The sequence below is a fragment of the Schistocerca nitens genome, chromosome 12 (assembly GCF_023898315.1).
Source record: "Schistocerca nitens isolate TAMUIC-IGC-003100 chromosome 12, iqSchNite1.1, whole genome shotgun sequence".
In the NCBI taxonomy this organism is placed as follows: domain Eukaryota; kingdom Metazoa; phylum Arthropoda; class Insecta; order Orthoptera; family Acrididae; genus Schistocerca; species Schistocerca nitens.
Window position 1 is genome coordinate 185423262 of NC_064625.1, and position 20450 is coordinate 185443711.

Here is a 20450-nt window from a genome sequence, read left to right on the forward strand (position 1 = left end):
AATGTGAAGGTCCAAGGGATACAGTAAACCTGCACTGGTGCATCGGAATCCAATACTGGTCTCCCAGGATCCGCTCAAAGCACAAACTCTTAGGAGACTCACTCTTCTTGTACTTAAATCGGCACTGTGTATTTTATATTCAATTCCGATGCGATTTCTGTGTTTCATTGTCAATGTGAAGGTCCAAGGGATACAGTAAACCTGCACTGGTGCATCGGAATCCAATATTGGTCTCCCAGGATCCGCTCAAAGCACAAACTCTTAGGAGACTCACTCTTCTTGTACTTAAGTCGGCATTGTGCCTTTTATATTCAATTCCGATGCGATTTCTGTGTTTCATCGTCAATTTGAAGGTCCAAGGGACACAGTAAACCTGCACTGGTGCATCGGAATCCAATACTGGTCTCCCAGGAGCCGCTCAAACCACAAACTCTTAGGAGACTCACTCTTCCTGTACTTAAGTCGGCATTGTGCCTTTTATATTCAATTCCGATGCGATTTCTGTGTTTCATCGTCAATGTGAAGGTCCAAGGGATACAGTAAACCTGCACTGGTGCATCGGAATCCAATACTGATCTCCCAGTAGCCGCCCAAAGCACAAACTCTTAGGAGACTCACTCTTCTTGTACTTAAGTCGGCACTGTGCCTTTTATACTCAATTCCGATGCGATTTCTGTGTTTCATCGTCAATGTGAAGGTCCAAGGGATACAGTAAACCTGCACTGGTGCATCGGAATCCAATACTGGTCTCCCAGGAGCCGCCCAAAGCACAAACTCTGAGAAGATTCCCTCTTCTTGTACTTAAGTCGGCACTGTGCCTTTTATATTCAATTCCGATGCGATTTCTGGGTTTCATCGTCAATGTGAAGGTCCAAGGGATACAGTAAACCTGCACTGGTGCATCGGAATCCAATACTGGTCTCCCAGGATCCGCTCAAAGCACAAACTCTCAGAAGATTCACTCTTCTTGTACTTAAGTCGCAATTGTGCCTTTTATATTCAATTCCGATGCGATTTCTGTGTTTCATCGTCAATGTGAATGTCCAAGGGATACAGTAAACCTCCACTGGTGCATCGGAATCCAATACTGGTCTCCCAGGAGCCACTCAAAGCACAAACTCTGAGAAGATTCACTCTTCTTGTACTTAAGTCGGCACTGTGCCTTTTTTATATTCAATGCCGATGCGATTTCTGTGTTTCATCGTCAATGTGAAGGTCCAAGGGATACAGTTAACCTATACTGGTGCATCGGAATCCAATACTGGTCTCCCAGGAGCCGCTCAAAGCACAAACTCTTAGGAGACTCACTCTTCTTGTACTTATGTCGGCATTGTGCCTTTTATATTCAATTCCGATGCGATTTCTGTGTTTCATCGTCAATGTGAAGGTCCAAGGGATACAGTAAACCAGCACTGGTGCATCGGAATCCAATACTGGTCTCCCAGGAGCCGCTCAAACCACAAACTCTTAGGAGACTCACTCTTCTTGTACTTAAGTCGGCATTGTGCCTTTTATACTCAATTCCGATGCGATTTCTGTGTTTCATCGTCAATGTGAAGGTCCAAGGGGTACAGTAAACCTGCACTGGTGCATCGGAATCCAATACTGGTCTCCCAGGAGCCGCTCAAACCACAAACTCTTAGGAGACTCACTCTTCTTGTACTTAAGTCGGCACTGTGCCTTTTATATTCAATTCCGATGCGATTTCTGTGTTTCATCGTCAATGTGACGGTCCAAGGGATACAGTAAACCTGCACTGGTGCTTCGGAATCCAATACTGGTCTCCCAGGTGCCACTCAAAGCACAAACCCTTAGAAGATTCACTCTTCTTGTACATAAGTCGGCATTGTGCCTTTTATATTCAATTCCGATGCTATTTCTGTGTTTCATTGTCAATGTGACGGTCCAAGGGATACAGTAAACCTGCACTGGTGCATCGGAATCTAATACTGGTCTCCCAGGAGCCGCTCAAAGCACAAACTCTGAGAAGATTCACTCTTCTTGTACTTATGTCGGCACTGTACCTTTAATATTCAATTCCGATGCGATTTCTGTGTTTCATCGTCAATGTGAAGGTCCAAGGGATACAGTAAACCTGCACTGGTGCATCGGAATCCAATACTGGTCTCCCAGGATCCGCTCAAAGCACAAACTCTTAGGAGACTCACTCTTCTTGTACTTAAGTCGGCACTGTGCATTTATATTCAATTCCGATGCGATTTCTGTGTTTCATCGTCAATGTGAAGGTCCAAGGGCTACAGCAAACCTGCACTGGTGCATCGGAATCCAATACTGGTCTCCCAGGAGCCGCTCAAACCACAAACTCTTAGGAGACTCACTCTTCTTGTACTTAAGTCGGCATTGTGGCTTTTATATTCAATTCCGATGCGATTTCTGTGTTTCATTGTCAATGTGAAGGTCCAAGGGATACAGTAAACCTGCACTGGTGCATCGGAATCTAATACTGGTCTCCCAGGAGCCGCTCAAAGCACAAACTCTGAGAAGATTCACTCTTCTTGTACTTATGTCGGCACTGTACCTTTAATATTCAATTCCGATGCGATTTCTGTGTTTCATCGTCAATGTGAAGGTCCAAGGGATACAGTAAACCTGCACTGGTGCATCGGAATCCAATACTGGTCTCCCAGGATCCGCTCAAAGCACAAACTCTTAGGAGACTCACTCTTCTTGTACTTAAGTCGGCACTGTGCATTTATATTCAATTCCGATGCGATTTCTGTGTTTCATCGTCAATGTGAAGGTCCAAGGGCTACAGCAAACCTGCACTGGTGCATCGGAATCCAATACTGGTCTCCCAGGAGCCGCTCAAACCACAAACTCTTAGGAGACTCACTCTTCTTGTACTTAAGTCGGCATTGTGGCTTTTATATTCAATTCCGATGCGATTTCTGTGTTTCATTGTCAATGTGAAGGTCCAAGGGATACAGTAAACCTGCACTGGTGCATCGGAATCTAATACTGGTCTCCCAGGAGCCGCTCAAAGCACAAACTCTGAGAAGATTCACTCTTCTTGTACTTATGTCGGCACTGTACCTTTAATATTCAATTCCGATGCGATTTCTGTGTTTCATCGTCAATGTGAAGGTCCAAGGGATACAGTAAACCTGCACTGGTGCATCGGAATCCAATACTGGTCTCCCAGGATCCGCTCAAAGCACAAACTCTTAGGAGACTCACTCTTCTTGTACTTAAGTCGGCACTGTGCCTTTTATATTCAATTCCGATGCGATTTTTGTGTTTCATCGTCAATGTGAAGGTCCAAGGGCTACAGTAAACCTGCACTGGTGCATCGGAATCCAATACTGGTCTCCCAGGAGCCGCTCAAACCACAAACTCTTAGGAGACTCACTCTTCTTGTACTTAAGTCGGCATTGTGCCTTTTATATTCAATTCCGATGCGATTTCTGTGTTTCATTGTCAATGTGAAGGTCCAAGGGATAGAGTAAACCTGCAATGGTGCATCGGAATCTAATACTGGTCTCCCAGGAGCCGCTCAAAGCACAAACTCTTAGGAGACTCACTCTTCTTGTACTTAAGTCGGCATTGTGCCTTTTATATTCAATTCCGATGCGATTTCTGTGTTTCATTGTCAATGTGAAGGTCCAAGGGATAGAGTAAACCTGCAATGGTGCATCGGAATCTAATACTGGTCTCCCAGGAGCCGCTCAAAGCACAAACTCTGAGAAGATTCACTCTTCTTGTACTTAAGTCGGCACTGTGCCTTTTATATTCAATTCCGATGCGATTTCTGTGTTTCATCGTCAATGTGAAGGTCCAAGGGATACAGTAAACCTGCACTGGTGCATCGGAATCCAATACTGGTCTCCCAGGATCCGCTCAAAGCACAAACTCTTAGGAGACTCACTCTTCTTGTACTTAAGTCGGCATTGTGCCTTTTATATTCAATTCCGATGCGATTTCTGTGTTTCATCGTCAATGTGAAGGTCCAAGGGATACACTAAACCTGCACTGGTGCATCGGAAACCAATACTGGTCTCCCAGGAGCCGCTCAAACCACAAACTCTTAGGAGACTCACTCTTCTTGTACTTAAGTCGGCATTGTGCCTTTGATATTCAATTCCGATGCGATTTCTGTGTTTCATTGTCAATGAGAAGGTCCAAGGGATACACTAAACCTGCACTGGTGCATCGGAATCCGATACTGGTCTCCCAGGAGCCGCTCTAAGCACAAACTCTTAGGAGACTCTCTCTTCTTGTACTTAAGTCGGCATTGTACCTTTTATATTCAATTCCGATGCGATTTCTGTGTTTCATTGTCAATGTGACGGTCCAAGGGATACAGTAAACCTGCACTGGTGCATCGGAATCCAATACTGGTCTCCCAGGAGCCGCTCAAAGCACAAACTCTTAGAAGATTCACTCTTCTGTACTTAAGTCGGCATTGTGCCTTTTATATTCAATTCCGATGCGATTTCTGTGTTTCATTGTCAATGTGACGGTCCAAGGGATACAGTAAACCTGCACTGGTGCATCGGAATCCAATACTGGTCTCCCAGGAGCCGCTCAAACCACAAACTCTTAGGAGACTCACTCTTCTTGTACTTAAGTCGGTATTGTGCATTTTATATTCAATTCCGATGCGATTTCTGTGTTTCATTGTCAATGTGGAGGTCCAAGGGATACAGTAAACCTGCACTGGTGCATCGGAATCCAATACTGGTCTCCCAGGAGCCGCTCAAAGCACAAACTCTGAGAAGATTCACTCTTCTTGTACTTAAGTCGGCACTGTGCCTTTTTTATATTCAATTCCAATGCGATTTCTGTGTTTCATCGTCAATGTGAAGGTCCAAAGGATACAGTAAACCTGTACTGTTGCATCGAAATCCAATACTGGTCTCCCAGGAGCCGCTCAAAGCACAAACTCTTAGGAGACTCACTCTTCTTGTACTTAAGTCGGCATTGTGCCTTTTATATTCAATTCCGATGCGATATCTGTGTTTCATCGTCAATGTGAAGGTCCAAGGGATACAGTAAACCTGCACTGGTGCATCGGAATCCAATACGGGTCTCCCAGGTGCCGCTCAAAGCACAAACCCTTAGAGAATTCACTCTTTTTGTACATAAGTCGGCATTGTGCCTTTTATATTCAATTCCGATGCGATTTCTGTGTTTCATTGTCAATGTGACTGTCCAAGAGATACAGTAAACCTGCACTGGTGCATCGGAATCTAATACTGGTCTCCCAGGAGCCGCTCAAAGCACAAACTCTTAGAAGATTCACTCTTCTTGTACTTAAGTCGGCATTGTGCCTTTTATATTCAATTCCGGTGCGATTTCTGTGTTTCATTGTCAATGTGACGGTCCAAGGGATACAGTAAACCTGCACTGGTGCATCGGAATCCAATACTGGTCTCCCAGGATCCGCTCAAAGCACAAACTCCTAGAAGATTCACTCTTCTTGTACTTAAGTCGGCATTGGGCATTTTATATTCAATTCCGATGCGATTTCTGTGTTTCATTGTCAATGTGACGGTCCAAGGGATACAGTAAACCTGCACTGGTGCATCGGAATCCAATACTGGTCTCCCAGGATCCGCTCAAAGCACAAACTCTTAGAAGATTCACTCTTCTTGTACTTAAGCAGGCATTGTGCCTTTTATATTCAATTCCGATTCGATTTCTGTGTTTCATTGTCAATGTGACGGTCCAAGGGATACAGTAAACCTGCACTGGTGCATCGGAATCCAATACTGGTCTCCCATAATCCGCTCAAAGCACTAACTCTTAGAAGATTCAATCTTCTTGTACATAAGTCGGCATTGTGCCTTTTATATTCAATTCCGATGCGATGTCTGTGTTTCATCGTCAATGTGAAGGTCCAAGGGATACAGTAAACCTGCACTGGTGCATCGGAATCCAATACTGGTCTCCCAGGATCCGCTCAAACCACAAACTCTTAGAAGATTCACTCTTCTAGTACTTAAGTCGGCATTGTGCCTTTTATATTCAATTCCGATGCGATTTCTGTGTTTCATCGTCAATGTGAAGGTCCAAGGGATACAGTAAACCTGCACTGGTGCATCGGAATCCAATACTGGTCTCCCAGGAGCCGCACAAAGCACAAACTCGTAGAAGATTCACTCTTCTTGTACTTAAGTCGGCACTGTGCATTTTATATTCAATTCCGATGCGATTTCTGTGTTTCATCGTCAATGTGAAGGTCCAAGGGATACAGTAAACCTGCACTGGTGCATCGGAATCCAATACTGGTCTCGCAGGAGCCGCTCAAACCACAAACTCTTAGGAGACTCACTCTTCTTGTACTTAAGTCGGCACTGTGCCTTTTATATTCAGTTCCGATGCGATTTCTGTGTTTCATCGTCAATGTGAAGGTCCAAGGGATACAGTAAACCTGCACTGGTGCATCGGAATCCAATACTGGTCTCCCAGGAGCCGCCCAAAGCACAAACTCTGAGAAGATTCACTCTTCTTGTACTTACGTCGGCACTGTGCCTTTTATATTCAATTCCGATGCGATTTCTGTGTTTCATCGTCAATGTGAAGGTCCAAGGGATACAGTAAACCTGCACTGGTGCATCGGAATCCAATACTGGTCTCCCAGGAGCCGCCCAAAGCACAAACTCTGAGAAGATTCACTCTTCTTGTACTTAAGTCTGCACTGTGTCTTTTATATTCAATTCCGATGCGATTTCTGTGTTTCATCGTCAATGTGAAGGTCCAAGGGATAGAGTAAACCTGCACTGGTGCATCAGAATCCAATACTGGTCTCCCAGGAGCCGCCTAAAGCACAAACTCTGAGAAGATTCACTCTTCTTGTACTTAAGTCGGCACTGTGTCTTTTATATTCAATTCCGATGCGATTTCTGTGTTTCATCGTCAATGTGAAGGTCCAAGGGATACAGTAAACCTGCACTGGTGCATCGGAATCAAATACTGGTCTCCCAGGAGCCGCTCAAACCACAAACTCATAGGAAACTCACTCTTCTTGGACTTAAGTCGGCACTGTGCCTTTTATATTCAATTCCGATGCGATTTCTGTGTTTCATCGTCAATGTGACGGTCCAAGGGAGACAGTAAACCTGCACTGGTGCATCGGAATCCAATACTGGTCTCCCAGGTGACGCTCAAAGCACAAACCCTTAGAGAATTCACTCTTCTTGTACATAAGTCGGCATTGTGCCTTTTATATTCAATTCCGATGCGATTTCTGTGTTTCATTGTCAATGTGACGGTTCAAGAGATACAGTAAACCTGCACTGGTGCATCGGAATCTAATGCTGGTCTCCCAGGAGCCGCTCAAAGCACAATCTCTTAGAAGATTCACTCTTCTTGTACTTAAGTCGGCATTGTGCCTTTTATATTCAATTCCGATGCGATATCTGTGTTTCATTGTCAATGTGACGTTCCAAGGGATACAGTAAACCTGCACTGGTGCATCGGAATCCAATACTGGTCTCCCAGGATCCGCTCAAAGCACAAACTCTTAGAAGATTCACTCTTCTTGTACTTAAGTCGGCATTGTGCCTTTTATATTCAATTCCGATGCGATTTCTGTGTTTCATTGTCAATGTGACGGTCCAAGGGATACAGTAAACCTGCACTGGTGCACCGGAATCCAATACTGGTCTCCCAGGATCCGCTCAAAGCACAAACTCTTAGAAGATTCACTCTTCTTGTACTTAAGCCGGCATTGTGCCTTTTATATTCAATTCCGATTCGATTTCTGTGTTTCATTGTCAATGTGACGGTCCAAGGGATACAGTAAACCTGCACTGGTGCATCGGAATCCAATACTGGTCTCCCAGGATCCGCTCAAAGCACTAACTCTTAGAAGAATCACTCTTCTTGTACATAAGTCGGCATTGTGCCTTTTATATTCAATTCCGATGCAATTTCTGTGTTTCATCGTCAATGTGAAGGTCCAAGGGATACAGTAAACCTGCACTGGTGCATCGGAATCCAATACTGGTCTCCCAGGATCCGCTCAAAGCACAAACTCTTAGGAGATTCACTCTTCTTGTACTTAAGTCGGCATTGTGCCTTTTATATTCAATTCCGATGTGATTTCTGTGTTTCATCGTCAATGTGAAGGTCCAAGGGATACAGTAAACCTGCACTGGTGCATCGGAATCCAATACTGGTCTCCCAGGAGCCGCACAAAGCACAAACTCGTAGAAGATTCACTCTTCTTGTACTTACGTCTGCACTGTGCATTTCATATTCAATTCCGATGCGATTTCTGTGTTTCATCGTCAATGTGAAGGTCCAAGGGATACAGTAAACCTGCACTGGTGCGTCGGAATCCAATACTGGTCTCCCAGGAGCCGCCCAATGCACAAACTCTGAGAAGATTCACTCTTCTTGTACTTACGTCGGCACTGTGCCTTTTATATTCAATTCCGATGCGATTTCTGTGTTTCAACGTCAATGTGAAGGTCCAAGGGATACAGTAAACCTGCACTGGTGCATCGGAATCCAATACTGGTCTCCCAGGAGCCGCCCAAAGCACAAACTCTGAGAAGATTCACTCTTCTTGTACTTAAGTCGGTACTGTGTCTTTTATATTCAATTCCGATGCGATTTCTGTGTTTCATCGTCAATGTGAAGGTCCAAGGGATACAGTAAACCTGCACTGGTGCATCGGAATCCAATACTGGTCTCCCAGGATCCGCCCAAAGCACAAACTCTTAGAAGATTCTCTCTTCTTGTACATAAGTCGGCATTGTGCCTTTTATATTCAATTCCGATGCGATTTCTGTGTTTCATCGTCAATGTGAAGGTCCAAGGGATACAGTAAACCTGCACTGGTGCATCGGAATCCAATACTGGTCTCCCAGGATCCGCTCAAAGCACAAACTCTTAGAAGATTCGCTCTTCTTGTACTTAAGTCGGCATTGTGCCTTTTATATTCAATTCCGATGCGATTTCTGTGTTTCATCGTCAATGTGAAGGTCCAAGGGATACAGTAAACCTGCACTGGTGCATCGGAATCCAATACTGGTCTCCCAGGAGCCGCACAAAGCACAAACTCGTAGAAGATTCACTCTTCTTGTACTTAAGTCGGCACTGTGCATTTTATATTCAATTCCGATGCGATTTCTGTGTTTCATCGTCAATGTGAAGGTCCAAGGGATACAGTAAAACTGCACTGGTGCATCGGAATACAATACTGGTCTCGCAGGAGCCGCTCAAAGCACAAACTCCTAGAAGATTCACTCTTCTTGTACTTAAGTCGGCATTGTGCCTTTTATATTCAATTCCGATGCGATTTCTGTGTTTCATTGTGAATGTGACGGTCCAAGGGATACAGTAAACCTGCACTGGTGCATCGGAATCCAATACTGGTCTCCCAGGATCCGCTCAAAGCACAAACTCTTAGAAGGTTCACTCTTCTTGTACTTAAGCAGGCATTGTGCCTTTTATATTCAATTCCGATTCGATTTCTGTGTTTCATTGTCAATGTGACGGTCCAAGGGATACAGTAAACCTGCACTGGTGCATCGGAATCCAATACTGGTCTCCCAGGATCCGCTCAAAGCACTAACTCTTAGAAGATTCAATCTTCTTGTACATAAGTCGGCATTGTGCCTTTTATATTGAATTCCGATGCGATTTCTGTGTTTCATCGTCAATGTGAAGGTCCAAGGGATAAAGTAAACCTGCACTGGTGCATCGGAATCCAATACTGGTCTCCCAGGATCCGCTCAAACCACAAACTCTTAGAAGATTCCCTCTTCTTGTACTTAAGTCGGCATTGTGCCTTTTATATTCAATTCCGATGCGATTTCTGTGTTTCATCGTCAATGTGAAGGTCCAAGGGATAGAGTAAACCTGCACTGGTGCATCGGAATCCAATACTGGTCTCGCAGGAGCCGCTCAAACCACAAACTCTTAGGAGACTCTCTCTTCTTGTACTTAAGTCGGCATTGTACCTTTTATATTCAATTCCGATGCGATTTCTGTGTTTCATTGTCAATGTGACGGTCCAAGGGATACAGTAAACCTGCACTGGTGCATCGGAATCCAATACTGGTCTCCCAGGAGCCGCTCAAAGCACAAACTCTTAGAAGATTCACTCTTCTGTACTTAAGTCGGCATTGTGCCTTTTATATTCAATTCCGATGCGATTTCTGTGTTTCATTGTCAATGTGACGGTCCAAGGGATACAGTAAACCTGCACTGGTGCATCGGAATCCAATACTGGTCTCCCAGGATCCGCTCAAAGCACAAACTCTTAGAAGATTCACTCTTCTTGTACTTAAGTCGGCATTGTGCCTTTTATATTCAATTCCGATGCGATTTCTGTGTTTCATTGTCAATGTGACGGTCCAAGGGATACAGTAAACCTGCACTGGTGCATCGGAATCCAATACTGGTCTCCCAGGAGCCGCTCAAAGCACAAACTCTGAGAAGATTCACTCTTCTTGTACTTATGTCGGCACTGTACCTTTAATATTCAATTCCGATGCGATTTCTGTGTTTCATCGTCAATGTGAAGGTCCAAGGGATACAGTAAACCTGCACTGGTGCATCGGAATCCAATACTGGTCTCCCAGGATCCGCTCAAAGCACAAACTCTTAGGAGACTCACTCTTCTTGTACTTAAGTCGGCATTGTGCCTTTTATATTCAATTCCGATGCGATTTCTGTGTTTCATCGTCAATGTGAAGGTCCAAGGGATACACTAAACCTGCACTAGTGCATCGGAAACCAATACTGGTCTCCCAGGAGCCGCTCAAACCACAAACTCTTAGGAGACTCACTCTTCTTGTACTTAAGTCGGCATTGTGCCTTTGATATTCAATTCCGATGCGATTTCTGTGTTTCATTGTCAATGTGAAGGTCCAAGGGATACACTAAACCTGCACTGGTGCATCGGAATCCAATACTGGTCTCCCAGGTGCCGCTCAAAGCACAAACTCTTAGGAGACTCACTCTTCTTGTACTTAAGTCGGCATTGTACCTTTTATATTCAATTCCGATGCGATTTCTGTGTTTCATTGTCAATGTGACGGTCCAAGGGATACAGTAAACCTGCACTGGTGCATCGGAATCCAATACTGGTCTCCCAGGAGCCGCTCAAAGCACAAACTCTTAGAAGATTAACTCTTCTTGTACTTAAGTCGTCATTGTGCCTTTTATATTCAATTCCAATGCGATTTCTGTGTTTCATTGTCAATGTGACGGTCCAAGGGATACAGTAAACCTGCACTGGTGCATCGGAATCCAATACTGGTCTCCCAGGAGCCGCTCAAACCACAAACTCTTAGGAGACTCACTCTTCTTGTACTTAAGTCGGTATTGTGCATTTTATATTCAATTCCGATGCGATTTCTGTGTTTCATTGTCAATGTGGAGGTCCAAGGGATACAGTAAACCTGCACTGGTGCATCGGAATCCAATACTGGTCTCCCAGGAGCCGCTCAAAGCACAAACTCTGAGAAGATTCACTCTTCTTGTACTTAAGTCGGCACTGTGCCTTTTTTATATTCAATTCCAATGCGATTTCTGTGTTTCATCGTCAATGTGAAGGTCCAAAGGATACAGTAAACCTGTACTGTTGCATCGAAATCCAATACTGGTCTCCCAGGAGCCGCTCAAAGCACAAACTCTTAGGAGACTCACTCTTCTTGTACTTAAGTCGGCATTGTGCCTTTTATATTCAATTCCGATGCGATATCTGTGTTTCATCGTCAATGAGAAGGTCCAAGGGATACAGTAAACCTGCACTGGTGCATCGGAATCCAATACTGGTCTCCCAGGAGCCGCTCAAACCACAAACTCTTAGGAGACTCACTCTTCTTGTACTTAAGTCGGCACTGTGCCTTTTATATTCAATTCCGATGCGATTTCTGTGTTTAATCGTCAATGTGACGGTGCAAGGGATACAGTAAACCTGCACTGGTGCTTCGGAATCCAATACTGGTCTCCCAGGTGCCACTCAAAGCACAAACCCTTAGAAGATTCACTCTTCTTGTACATAAGTCGGCATTGTGCCTTTTATATTCAATTCCGATGCTATTTCTGTGTTTCATTGTCAATGTGACGGTCCAAGGGATACAGTAAACCTGCACTGGTGCATCGGAATCTAATACTGGTCTCCCAGGAGCCGCTCAAAGCACAAACTCTTAGAAGATTCACTCTTCTTGTACTTAAGTCGGCATTGTGCCTTTTATATTCAATTCCGGTGCGATTTCTGTGTTTCATTGTCAATGTGACGGTCCAAGGGATACAGTAAACCTGCACTGGTGCATCGGAATCCAATACTGGTCTCCCAGGATCCGCTCAAAGCACAAACTCCTAGAAGATTCACTCTTCTTGTACTTAAGTCGGCATTGGGCCTTTTATATTCAATTCCGATGCGATTTCTGTGTTTCATCGTCAATGTGAAGGTCCAAGGGATACAGTAAACCTGCACTGGTGCATCGGAATCCAATACTGGTCTCCCAGGAGCCGACCAAAGCACAAACTCTGAGAAGATTCACTCTTCTTGTACTTAAGTCGGTACTGTGTCTTTTATATTCAATTCCGATGCGATTTCTGTGTTTCATCGTCAATGTGAAGGTCCAAGGGATACAGTAAACCTGCACTGGTGCATCGGAATCCAATACTGGTCTCCCAGGAGCCGCACAAAGCACAAACTCGTAGAAGATTCACTCTTCTTGTACTTACGTCGGCACTGTGCATTTCATATTCAATTCCGATGCGATTTCTGTGTTTCATCGTCAATGTGAAGGTCCAAGGGATACAGTAAACCTGCACTGGTGCGTCGGAATCCAATACTGGTCTCCCAGGAGCCGCCCAATGCACAAACTCTGAGAAGATTCACTCTTCTTGTACTTACGTCGGCACTGTGCCTTTTATATTCAATTCCGATGCGATTTCTGTGTTTCAACGTCAATGTGAAGGTCCAAGGGATACAGTAAACCTGCACTGGTGCATCGGAATCCAATACTGGTCTCCCAGGAGCCGCCCAAAGCACAAACTCTGAGAAGATTCACTCTTCTTGTACTTAAGTCGGTACTGTGTCTTTTATATTCAATTCCGATGCGATTTCTGTGTTTCATCGTCAATGTGAAGGTCCAAGGGATACAGTAAACCTGCACTGGTGCATCGGAATCCAATACTGGTCTCCCAGGATCCGCCCAAAGCACAAACTCTTAGAAGATTCACTCTTCTTGTACATAAGTCGGCATTGTGCCTTTTATATTCAATTCCGATGCGATTTCTGTGTTTCATCGTCAATGTGAAGGTCCAAGGGATACAGTAAACCTGCACTGGTGCATCGGAATCCAATACTGGTCTCCCAGGATCCGCTCAAAGCACAAACTCTTAGAAGATTCGCTCTTCTTGTACTTAAGTCGGCATTGTGCCTTTTATATTCAATTCCGATGCGATTTCTGTGTTTCATCGTCAATGTGAAGGTCCAAGGGATACAGTAAACCTGCACTGGTGCATCGGAATCCAATACTGGTCTCCCAGGAGCCGCACAAAGCACAAACTCGTAGATGATTCACTCTTCTTGTACTTAAGTCGGCACTGTGCATTTTATATTCAATTCCGATGCGATTTCTGTGTTTCATCGTCAATGTGAAGGTCCAAGGGATACAGTAAAACTGCACTGGTGCATCGGAATACAATACTGGTCTCGCAGGAGCCGCTCAAAGCACAAACTCCTAGAAGATTCACTCTTCTTGTACTTAAGTCGGCATTGTGCCTTTTATATTCAATTCCGATGCGAATTCTGTGTTTCATTGTGAATGTGACGGTCCAAGGGATACAGTAAACCTGCACTGGTGCATCGGAATCCAATACTGGTCTCCCAGGATCCGCTCAAAGCACAAACTCTTAGAAGGTTCACTCTTCTTGTACTTAAGCAGGCATTGTGCCTTTTATATTCAATTCCGATTCGATTTCTGTGTTTCATTGTCAATGTGACGGTCCAAGGGATACAGTAAACCTGCACTGGTGCATCGGAATCCAATACTGGTCTCCCAGGATCCGCTCAAAGCACTAACTCTTAGAAGATTCAATCTTCTTGTACATAAGTCGGCATTGTGCCTTTTATATTGAATTCCGATGCGATTTCTGTGTTTCATCGTCAATGTGAAGGTCCAAGGGATAAAGTAAACCTGCACTGGTGCATCGGAATCCAATACTGGTCTCCCAGGATCCGCTCAAACCACAAACTCTTAGAAGATTCCCTCTTCTTGTACTTAAGTCGGCATTGTGCCTTTTATATTCAATTCCGATGCGATTTCTGTGTTTCATCGTCAATGTGAAGGTCCAAGGGATAGAGTAAACCTGCACTGGTGCATCGGAATCCAATACTGGTCTCGCAGGAGCCGCTCAAACCACAAACTCTTAGGAGACTCTCTCTTCTTGTACTTAAGTCGGCATTGTACCTTTTATATTCAATTCCGATGCGATTTCTGTGTTTCATTGTCAATGTGACGGTCCAAGGGATACAGTAAACCTGCACTGGTGCATCGGAATCCAATACTGGTCTCCCAGGAGCCGCTCAAAGCACAAACTCTTAGAAGATTCACTCTTCTGTACTTAAGTCGGCATTGTGCCTTTTATATTCAATTCCGATGCGATTTCTGTGTTTCATTGTCAATGTGACGGTCCAAGGGATACAGTAAACCTGCACTGGTGCATCGGAATCCAATACTGGTCTCCCAGGATCCGCTCAAAGCACAAACTCTTAGAAGATTCACTCTTCTTGTACTTAAGTCGGCATTGTGCCTTTTATATTCAATTCCGATGCGATTTCTGTGTTTCATTGTCAATGTGACGGTCCAAGGGATACAGTAAACCTGCACTGGTGCATCGGAATCCAATACTGGTCTCCCAGGAGCCGCTCAAAGCACAAACTCTGAGAATATTCACTCTTCTTGTACTTATGTCGGCACTGTACCTTTAATATTCAATTCCGATGCGATTTCTGTGTTTCATCGTCAATGTGAAGGTCCAAGGGATACAGTAAACCTGCACTGGTGCATCGGAATCCAATACTGGTCTCCCAGGATCCGCTCAAAGCACAAACTCTTAGGAGACTCACTCTTCTTGTACTTAAGTCGGCATTGTGCCTTTTATATTCAATTCCGATGCGATTTCTGTGTTTCATCGTCAATGTGAAGGTCCAAGGGATACACTAAACCTGCACTAGTGCATCGGAAACCAATACTGGTCTCCCAGGAGCCGCTCAAACCACAAACTCTTAGGAGACTCACTCTTCTTGTACTTAAGTCGGCATTGTGCCTTTGATATTCAATTCCGATGCGATTTCTGTGTTTCATTGTCAATGTGAAGGTCCAAGGGATACACTAAACCTGCACTGGTGCATCGGAATCCAATACTGGTCTCCCAGGTGCCGCTCAAAGCACAAACTCTTAGGAGACTCACTCTTCTTGTACTTAAGTCGGCATTGTACCTTTTATATTCAATTCCGATGCGATTTCTGTGTTTCATTGTCAATGTGACGGTCCAAGGGATACAGTAAACCTGCACTGGTGCATCGGAATCCAATACTGGTCTCCCAGGAGCCGCTCAAAGCACAAACTCTTAGAAGATTAACTCTTCTTGTACTTAAGTCGTCATTGTGCCTTTTATATTCAATTCCAATGCGATTTCTGTGTTTCATTGTCAATGTGACGGTCCAAGGGATACAGTAAACCTGCACTGGTGCTTCGGAATCCAATACTGGTCTCCCAGGAGCCGCTCAAACCACAAACTCTTAGGAGACTCACTCTTCTTGTACTTAAGTCGGTATTGTGCATTTTATATTCAATTCCGATGCGATTTCTGTGTTTCATTGTCAATGTGGAGGTCCAAGGGATACAGTAAACCTGCACTGGTGCATCGGAATCCAATACTGGTCTCCCAGGAGCCGCTCAAAGCACAAACTCTGAGAAGATTCACTCTTCTTGTACTTAAGTCGGCACTGTGCCTTTTTTATATTCAATTCCAATGCGATTTCTGTGTTTCATCGTCAATGTGAAGGTCCAAAGGATACAGTAAACCTGTACTGTTGCATCGAAATCCAATACTGGTCTCCCAGGAGCCGCTCAAAGCACAAACTCTTAGGAGACTCACCCTTCTTGTACTTAAGTCGGCATTGTGCCTTTTATATTCAATTCCGATGCGATATCTGTGTTTCATCGTCAATGAGAAGGTCCAAGGGATACAGTAAACCTGCACTGGTGCATCGGAATCCAATACTGGTCTCCCAGGAGCCGCTCAAACCACAAACTCTTAGGAGACTCACTCTTCTTGTACTTAAGTCGGCACTGTGCCTTTTATATTCAATTCCGATGCGATTTCTGTGTTTCATCGTCAATGTGACGGTGCAAGGGATACAGTAAACCTGCACTGGTGCTTCGGAATCCAATACTGGTCTCCCAGGTGCCACTCAAAGCACAAACCCTTAGAAGATTCACTCTTCTTGTACATAAGTCGGCATTGTGCCTTTTATTTTCAATTCCGATGCTATTTCTGTGTTTCATTGTCAATGTGACGGTCCAAGGGATACAGTAAACCTGCACTGGTGCATCGGAATCTAATACTGGTCTCCCAGGAGCCGCTCAAAGCACAAACTCTTAGAAGATTCACTCTTCTTGTACTTAAGTCGGCATTGTGCCTTTTATATTCAATTCCGGTGCGATTTCTGTGTTTCATTGTCAATGTGACGGTCCAAGGGATACAGTAAACCTGCACTGGTGCATCGGAATCCAATACTGGTCTCCCAGGATCCGCTCAAAGCACAAACTCCTAGAAGATTCACTCTTCTTGTACTTAAGTCGGCATTGGGCCTTTTATATTCAATTCCGATGCGATTTCTGTGTTTCATTGTCAATGTGACGGTCCAAGGGATACAGTAAACCTGCACTGGTGCATCGGAATCCAATACTGGTCTCCCAGGATCCGCTCAAAGCACAAACTCTTAGAAGATTCACTCTTCTTGTACTTAAGCAGGCATTGTGCCTTTTATATTCAATTCCGATTCGATTTCTGTGTTTCATTGTCAATGTGACGGTCCAAGGGATACAGTAAACCTGCACTGGTGCATCGGAATCCAATACTGGTCTCCCATAATCCGCTCAAAGCACTAACTCTTAGAAGATTCAATCTTCTTGTACATAAGTCGGAATTGTGCCTTTTATATTCAATTCCGATGCGATGTCTGTGTTTCATCGTCAATGTGAAGGTCCAAGGGATACAGTAAACCTGCACTGGTGCATCGGAATCCAATACTGGTCTCCCAGGATCCGCTCAAACCACAAACTCTTAGAAGATTCACTCTTCTAGTACTTAAGTCGGCATTGTGCCTTTTATATTCAATTCCGATGCGATTTCTGTGTTTCATCGTCAATGTGAAGGTCCAAGGGATACAGTAAACCTGCACTGGTGCATCGGAATCCAATACTGGTCTCCCAGGAGCCGCACAAAGCACAAACTCGTAGAAGATTCACTCTTCTTGTACTTAAGTCGGCACTGTGCATTTTATATTCAATTCCGATGCGATTTCTGTGTTTCATCGTCAATGTGAAGGTCCAAGGGATACAGTAAACCTGCACTGGTGCATCGGAATCCAATACTGGTCTCGCAGGAGCCGCTCAAACCACAAACTCTTAGGAGACTCACTCTTCTTGTACTTAAGTCGGCACTGTGCCTTTTATATTCAATTCCGATGCGATTTCTGTGTTTCATCGTCAATGTGAAGGTCCAAGGGATACAGTAAACCTGCACTGGTGCATCGGAATCCAATACTGGTCTCCCAGGAGCCGCCCAAAGCACAAACTCTGAGAAGATTCACTCTTCTTGTACTTACGTCGGCACTGTGCCTTTTATATTCAATTCCGATGCGATTTCTGTGTTTCATCGTCAATGTGAAGGTCCAAGGGATACAGTAAACCTGCACTGGTGCATCGGAATCCAATACTGGTCTCCCAGGAGCCGCCCAAAGCACAAACTCTGAGAAGATTCACTCTTCTTGTACTTAAGTCTGCACTGTGTCTTTTATATTCAATTCCGATGCGATTTCTGTGTTTCATCGTCAATGTGAAGGTCCAAGGGATAGAGTAAACCTGCACTGGTGCATCAGAATCCAATACTGGTCTCCCAGGAGCCGCCTAAAGCACAAACTCTGAGAAGATTCACTCTTCTTGTACTTAAGTCGGCACTGTGTCTTTTATATTCAATTCCGATGCGATTTCTGTGTTTCATCGTCAATGTGAAGGTCCAAGGGATACAGTAAACCTGCACTGGTGCATCGGAATCAAATACTGGTCTCCCAGGAGCCGCTCAAACCACAAACTCATAGGAAACTCACTCTTCTTGGACTTAAGTCGGCACTGTGCCTTTTATATTCAATTCCGATGCGATTTCTGTGTTTCATCGTCAATGTGACGGTCCAAGGGAGACAGTAAACCTGCACTGGTGCATCGGAATCCAATACTGGTCTCCCAGGTGACGCTCAAAGCACAAACCCTTAGAGAATTCACTCTTCTTGTACATAAGTCGGCATTGTGCCTTTTATATTCAATTCCGATGCGATTTCTGTGTTTCATTGTCAATGTGACGGTTCAAGAGATACAGTAAACCTGCACTGGTGCATCGGAATCTAATGCTGGTCTCCCAGGAGCCGCTCAAAGCACAATCTCTTAGAAGATTCACTCTTCTTGTACTTAAGTCGGCATTGTGCCTTTTATATTCAATTCCGATGCGATATCTGTGTTTCATTGTCAATGTGACGTTCCAAGGGATACAGTAAACCTGCACTGGTGCATCGGAATCCAATACTGGTCTCCCAGGATCCGCTCAAAGCACAAACTCTTAGAAGATTCACTCTTCTTGTACTTAAGTCGGCATTGTGCCTTTTATATTCAATTCCGATGCGATTTCTGTGTTTCATTGTCAATGTGACGGTCCAAGGGATACAGTAAACCTGCACTGGTGCATCGGAATCCAATACTGGTCTCCCAGGATCCGCTCAAAGCACAAACTCTTAGAAGATTCACTCTTCTTGTACTTAAGCCGGCATTGTGCCTTTTATATTCAATTCCGATTCGATTTCTGTGTTTCATTGTCAATGTGACGGTCCAAGGGATACAGTAAACCTGCACTGGTGCATCGGAATCCAATACTGGTCTCCCAGGATCCGCTCAAAGCACTAACTCTTAGAAGAATCACTCTTCTTGTACATAAGTCGGCATTGTGCCTTTTATATTCAATTCCGATGCGATTTCTGTGTTTCATCGTCAATGTGAAGGTCCAAGGGATACAGTAAACCTGCACTGGTGCATCGGAATCCAATACTGGTCTCCCAGGATCCGCTCAAAGCACAAACTCTTAGAAGATTCACTCTTCTTGTACTTAAGTCGGCATTGTGCCTTTTATATTCAATTCCGATGTGATTTCTGTGTTTCATCGTCAATGTGAAGGTCCAAGGGATACAGTAAACCTGCACTGGTGCATCGGAATCCAATACTGGTCTCCCAGGAGCCGCACAAAGCACAAACTCGTAGAAGATTCACTCTTCTTGTACTTACGTCGGCACTGTGCATTTCATATTCAATTCCGATGCGATTTCTGTGTTTCATCGTCAATGTGAAGGTCCAAGGGATACAGTAAACCTGCACTGGTGCGTCGGAATCCAATACTGGTCTCCCAGGAGCCGCCCAATGCACAAACTCTGAGAAGATTCACTCTTCTTGTACTTACGTCGGCACTGTGCCTTTTATATTCAATTCCGATGCGATTTCTGTGTTTCAACGTCAATGTGAAGGTCCAAGGGATACAGTAAACCTGCACTGGTGCATCGGAATCCAATACTTGTCTCCCAGGAGCCGCCCAAAGCACAAACTCTGAGAAGATTCACTCTTCTTGTACTTAAGTCGGTACTGTGTCTTTTATATTCAATTCCGATGCGATTTCTGTGTTTCATCGTCAATGTGAAGGTCCAAGGGATACAGTAAACCTGCACTGGTGCATCGGAATCCAATACTGGTCTCCCAGGATCCGCCCAAAGCACAAACTCTTAGAAGATTCACTCTTCTTGTACATAAGTCGGCATTGTGCCTTTTATATTCAATTCCGATGCGATTTCTGTGTTTCATCGTCAATGTGAAGGTCCAAGGGATACAGTAAACCTGCACTGGTGCATCGGAATCCAATACTGGTCTCCCAGGATCCGCTCAAAGCACAAACTCTTAGAAGATTCGCTCTTCTTGTACTTAAGTCGGCATTGTGCCTTTTATATTCAATTCCGATGCGATTTCTGTGTTTCATCGTCAATGTGAAGGTCCAAGGGATACAGTAAACCTGCACTGGTGCATCGGAATCCAATACTGGTCTCCCAGGAGCCGCACAAAGCACAAACTCGTAGAAGATTCACTCTTCTTGTACTTAAGTCGGCACTGTGCATTTTATATTCAATTCCGATG